Raw genomic sequence first — 6,000 nt, 5'->3', positions numbered from 1 at the left:
TCATCTAGCTTTGAATTAATTACTTGTAATCACTGAAGATGATGTTTATTGATGTTTTTATGATTATTGCTAGTGTAATCTTTGCTATGTTTGGCTAAATCATTTGTGTTTGCTTATTTATGAATCTCTAATGCTAGTGTTTGCCCCAAATCAATTGATTATTGTTGTTTGAATGAATTACATGATCATGTTTTGTTGAGTTGGCTAAAGATCCATTACTATGAGTTTGTTTTAGGCTTGACTTTTATTACATATGTTGTGTAGCTCTCCTAGTGATTTGAGAAGTGAATCAATATGTGCTTCAACACCTTAGGTGATCTAGACAACTAGTTTAGGAATTGCAAGTGATTGTGTTCTTGATCTAGGTTGGTTTTCAATTGGCCTCTAGTCAACATAGTAATGCCGATTATCTTAAATTATTTCGATAGTTGGAGGTTTTAAGTGATTTTAACCTAAGTTCAATCTCAATGACCAAATCATGCTTAACTCAATCTTAAGATATAAAGCTTATGTGAATTCGTGGAGTATCATTTGATTTGAGGTTTAGTAGTGATGCTAAACATTTAATAGTTCAACAACTAATGAGATAGCAATATAGGCAAAACGGGGCAAGCCAAAGCATAGAGAGGATTAGATAAGTGAACACGTCTTAGTTAATTGTTTTAAGTCTTAATACCTCCCTACTTGTTTCTTGTCACTAGTTTAATTGATAAATTTAGGTTTGTTTAATTGTGCAATTTTTAGTTGTTAGTTGATATCAATCAAAACCCCCCAATCAAACAAACCCTAGGACAATTAATAGTTTCAATTATCCGACTTACACCGCGCTCTTGGGACGAACTTCAAACGAATACTTACATTAAAGTACTATAATGACCGGGTTCTAAGTGCTCGTTAGTTGTGTGTGCTTATTTGTAGTGTTTGAATCATGTATAAATTTAGAGGGTAAGAGATGTATTGTCACGCACCATCATCAATAACCTAATTTATGTACGAGGATATTTAAAACTATGTATTAGATCTATCAAAATATTAATCACGATGCATAATCATATATTTTTTATTAATATTCAAATCTAGAAATGAAAAGAAAAGTACAATACCAAGTGAGACTCGTCATCTAACCCAAAATGTTGTTGCTTAACATCGGTTGATATTGTCTGCGCATAATCAAATACGAATACACCTTCATTCTACAACATAACACAAGATACAAATTAGAATGCAAATCTAGACCATTGAATACCACATACGATGCATACACAATTTATATTTATAGAGCATGAACTTAACATGTACAAATAGTCAATTTATATAAATTCAATGTGCTAAATATTTACATGGTATATATATTTAACCATTGTAAATATTATACAGTCATTTGCCTAGAAAAACATCCTTGGAACAAAAAAGAAAAAAAAAACACCACAATAACCTTTGCTCAGGCAGACTTTGATTCCTTCGATATTACTTGTGCCCGCAGGCCTGATTCATTGGAATGGTAATCTAGGTTACCATAATCTTTAGGTAGTATCGAATCGAAAGTTGCAGTGTTAATCGATTGTTCAACCTGTTCTAGGGTTATGTTAATCAATTGTTCAACATGTTTTAGGGTTCGAATGAATCGGGATTTCAATTTAGGGTTCGTTGTGGGAGCATTTTATGGATGAATGAATAACGCGAATGAAAGAGATGAGGGTGACCCCTTATTTGTGTTTTTTCCCCCGTATTCTAATTTAAGGGGAAGGGTATTTAGGGTGTTTTAATATGTAAAAATTAATTATTGATCAATAATTAAAATGAATGGTTAGATGATGGGGGTAGTGTTTGTCTTTTAGTTGATCTAATGGTTAAAACTAAAGAAAAATTTTTAGGATATCTCAATTAAACTTTTCTTATAATGTATAGTGTAGATGTAGAAGTAGATGTAGATGTAGATGCATATATATATATATATATATATATATATATATATATATATATATATATATATATATATATATATATATATATATATATATATATATATGTAGATGTAGATGTAGATGTAGATGTAGATGTAGATGCATATATATATATATATATATATATATATATATATATATATATATATATATATATATATATATATATATATGGCCATGATCAATGGGGAAGTAACCAATCGGGAGGAAGCGGGGGGAAGCAATTTTTTTTTCGTTTTTTGAAAAAACTTTGTTCACGAACATTATAGATTGGATGAAAATAAGAACATTTAGAAAACACACTTCGTGATGAATGTTATTATTTTGGCGAGAAAACGCTCGACAAAAATAACATTCAAGATAATATTGTTCGTGAAGAATGTTAACGTTTTTTTTTCATGTTTTTGTGAAGTAAAATTTAGCCCGATTTAGAGTTTAGGGTTTAGGGTTTAGGGTTTGGTGTTTTGGGTTTATTCCATAAACCAAAAACACCAAACCCTAAACCCTAAACTCTAAACCGTTCGTGTTAAAAATTCAATCTAAATCCTAAATCTAAACCCTAAATCTAAACCCTAAACCCTAAATTTCTAAACCTTAATATATAAACCCTATAAACCCTACTATCTAAACCCTAATATCTAAACCCTAATGTCTAAAACCTCAACATACGCTCGAAAAACACGATAATTGTTATATATTACTTCTTCGAGCGTTTTCCTGCCAAAATAATAACATTCATCACGAAGTGTCTTTTCTAAATGTTCTTATTATCATCCAATCTATAATGTTCGTGAACAAAGATTTTTCAAAAAACGAAAAAAAAAATTGCTTCCCCCCGATTGGTTACTTCCCTCTTGATCCTACCACTATATATATATATATATATATATATATATATATATATATATATATATATATATATATATATATATATAGGGGAATCGGGGGGAAGCAAAAAAAAAAATTTTTTGTTTTTTGAAAAAAACTTTGTTCACGAACATTATAGATTGAATGAAAATATGAACATTTAGTAGAGACACTTTGTGATAAATGTTTTTAGTTTGGCAGAAAAACGCTCGAAGAAGTAATATATAACAATTATCGTGTTTTTCGAGCGTTTGTTGAGGTTTTAGCTATTAGGGTTTAGATATTAGGGTTTATAGGGTTTAGATATTAGGGTTTAGAAATTTAGGGTTTAGGGTTTAGATTTAGGATTTAGATTGAGTTTTTAACACGAATGGTTTAGAGTTTAGGGTTTAGGGTTTAGGGTTTGGTGTTTTGGGTTTATGGAATAAACCCAAAACACCAAACCTAAACCCTAAACTCTAAATCGGGCTAAATTTTACTTCACAAAACATGAAGAAGAAAAAACGTTCATATTCTTCACGAACAATATTATCTTGAATGTTATTTTTGTCGATCGTTTTCCCGCCTAAATAATAACATTCATCATGAAGTGTCTCTTCTAAATGTTCATATTTTCGTGTGATCTTGATGCCGGAAAAAAAAATTCCAAAAAAACGAAGAAAAAAAATTTGCTTCCCCCCTCTTCCCCCCGATTGGTTACTTCCCCATTGATCCTGCCCCTATATATATATAGCGGTAGGATCAAGAGGAAAGTAACCAATCGGGGGGAAGCGGGGGGAAGCAAAAACTTTTTTTTCATTTTTTGAAAAAACTTTGTTCACGAACATTATAGATTGGATGAAAATATGAACATTTAGTATAGACACTTTGTGATAAATGTTTTTAGTTTGGCGGGAAAACGCTCGAAGAAGTAATATATAACAATTATCGTGTTTTTCGAGCGTATGTTGAGGTTTTAGCTATTGGGGTTTAGATATTAGGGTTTAGATATTAGGTTTTATAGGGTTTAGATATTAGGGTTTAGAAATTTAGGGTTTAGGGTTTAGATTTTGGGTTTAGATTTAGGATTCAGATTGGGTATTTAACACGAACGGTTTAGAGTTTAGGGTTTAGGGTTTAGGGTTTATGGTTTGGTGTTTTGAGTTTATGGAATAAACCCAAAACACTAAACCCTAAACCCTAAACTCTAAATCGGGCTAAATTTTACTTCACAAAATATGGAGAAAAAAAACGTTCATATTATTCACGAACAATATTATCTTGAATGTTATTTTTGTCGATCGTTTTTCCGCCTAAATAATAACATTCATCACGAAGTGTCTCTTCTAAATGTTCATATTTTCGTGTGATCTTGATGCCGAAAAAAAAAATTCCAAAAAAAACGAAAGAAAAAAATTTGCTTCCCCCCGATTGGTTACTTCCTCATTGATCCTGCCCCTATATATATATATATATATATATATAGGGGCATGATCAATGGGGAAGTAACCAATCGGGGGGAAGCGGGGGGAAGCAATTTTTTTTTTTTTGATTTTTGAAAAAACTTTGTTCACGAACATTATAAATTGGATGAAAATAAGAACATTTAGAAAAGACACTTCGTGATGAATGTTATTATTTTGGCGGGAAAACGATCGACAAAAATAACATTCAAGATAATATTGTTCGTGAAGAATGTTAATGTTTTTTTTTTTCATGTTTTGTGAAGTAAAATTTAGCCCGATTTAGAGTTTAGGGTTTAGGGTTTGGTGTTTTGGGTTTATTCCATAAACCCAAAACACCAAACCCTAAACCCTAAACTCTAAACCGTTCGTGTTAAAAATTTGATCTAAATCTTAAATCTAAACCCTAAATCTAAACCCTAAACCCTAATATCTAAACCCTATAAACCCTAATATCTAAAACCTCAACATACGCTCGAAAAACACGATAATTGTTATATATTACTTCTTCGAGCGTTTTCCCGCCAAAATAATAACATTTATCACGAAGTGTCTTTTCTAAATGTTCTTATTTTCATCCAATCTATAATGTTCGTGAACAAAGTTTTTTCAAAAAACGAAAAAAAAAAAAATTGCTTCCCCCCGCTTCCCCCCGATTGGTTACTTCCCTCTTGATCCTACCAATATATATATATATATATATATATATATATATATATATATATATATATATATATATATATATATATATATATATATATATTGGTAGGATCAAGAGGAAAGTAACCAATCGGGGGGAAGCAAAAACTTTTTTTTTTTCATTTTTTGAAAAAACTTTTTTAACGAACATTATAGATGGGATGAAAATATGAACATTTAGTAGAGACACTTCGTGATAAATGTTTTTATTTTGGCGGGAAAACGCTCGAAGAAGTAATATATAACAATTATCGTGTTTTTCGAGCATATGTTGAGGTTTTAGCTATTGGGTTTAGATATTAGGGTTTAGATATTAGGGTTTAGATATTAGGGTTTAGAAATTTAGGGTTTAGGGTTTAGATTTAGGGTTTAGATTTAGGATTTAGATTGAGTTTTTAACACGAACGTTTTAGAGTTTAGGGTTTAGGGTTTAGGGTTTAGGGTTTGGTGTTTTGGGTTAATGGAATTAACCCAAAACACCAAACCCTAAACCCTAAACCCTAAACCCTAAACTCTAAATCGGGCTAAATTTTACTTTACAAAACATGAAAAAAAAATCGTTCATATTCTTCACGAACAATATTATCTTGAATGTTATTTTTGTCGATCGTTTTCCCGTCTAAATAATAACATTCATCACAAAGTGTCTCTTCTAAATGTTCATATTTTCGTGTGATCTTGATACTGGAAAAAAAAAATTGCTTCCCCCGCTTCCCCCCGATTTGTTACTTCTGCATTGATCATGCCCATATATATATATATATATATATATATATATATATATATATATATATATATATATATATATATATATATATATATATAGTGGTAGATGGCCAGCTATACAATTCCGAATTTTTAAAGTCAGCTGGAGTATAAATTACTTAAAAATGGTGTAAGATCGTTGTCACATGTGTAAACATGTCAGATTGCCAGCTACGGAGTATTAATTAATAAATGGTTTTAATTTTTTAAACCTTAATGAGTACTAGGTTTATTTACAAACGGCCGGGTAGTAGTTGTGACAA

Source organism: Rutidosis leptorrhynchoides, chromosome 9 (assembly GCF_046630445.1).
Source record: "Rutidosis leptorrhynchoides isolate AG116_Rl617_1_P2 chromosome 9, CSIRO_AGI_Rlap_v1, whole genome shotgun sequence".
In the NCBI taxonomy this organism is placed as follows: Eukaryota; Viridiplantae; Streptophyta; class Magnoliopsida; order Asterales; family Asteraceae; genus Rutidosis; species Rutidosis leptorrhynchoides.
The sequence above is the reverse complement of the archived record's forward strand: the minus strand, read 5'-3'. Positions refer to the sequence as shown.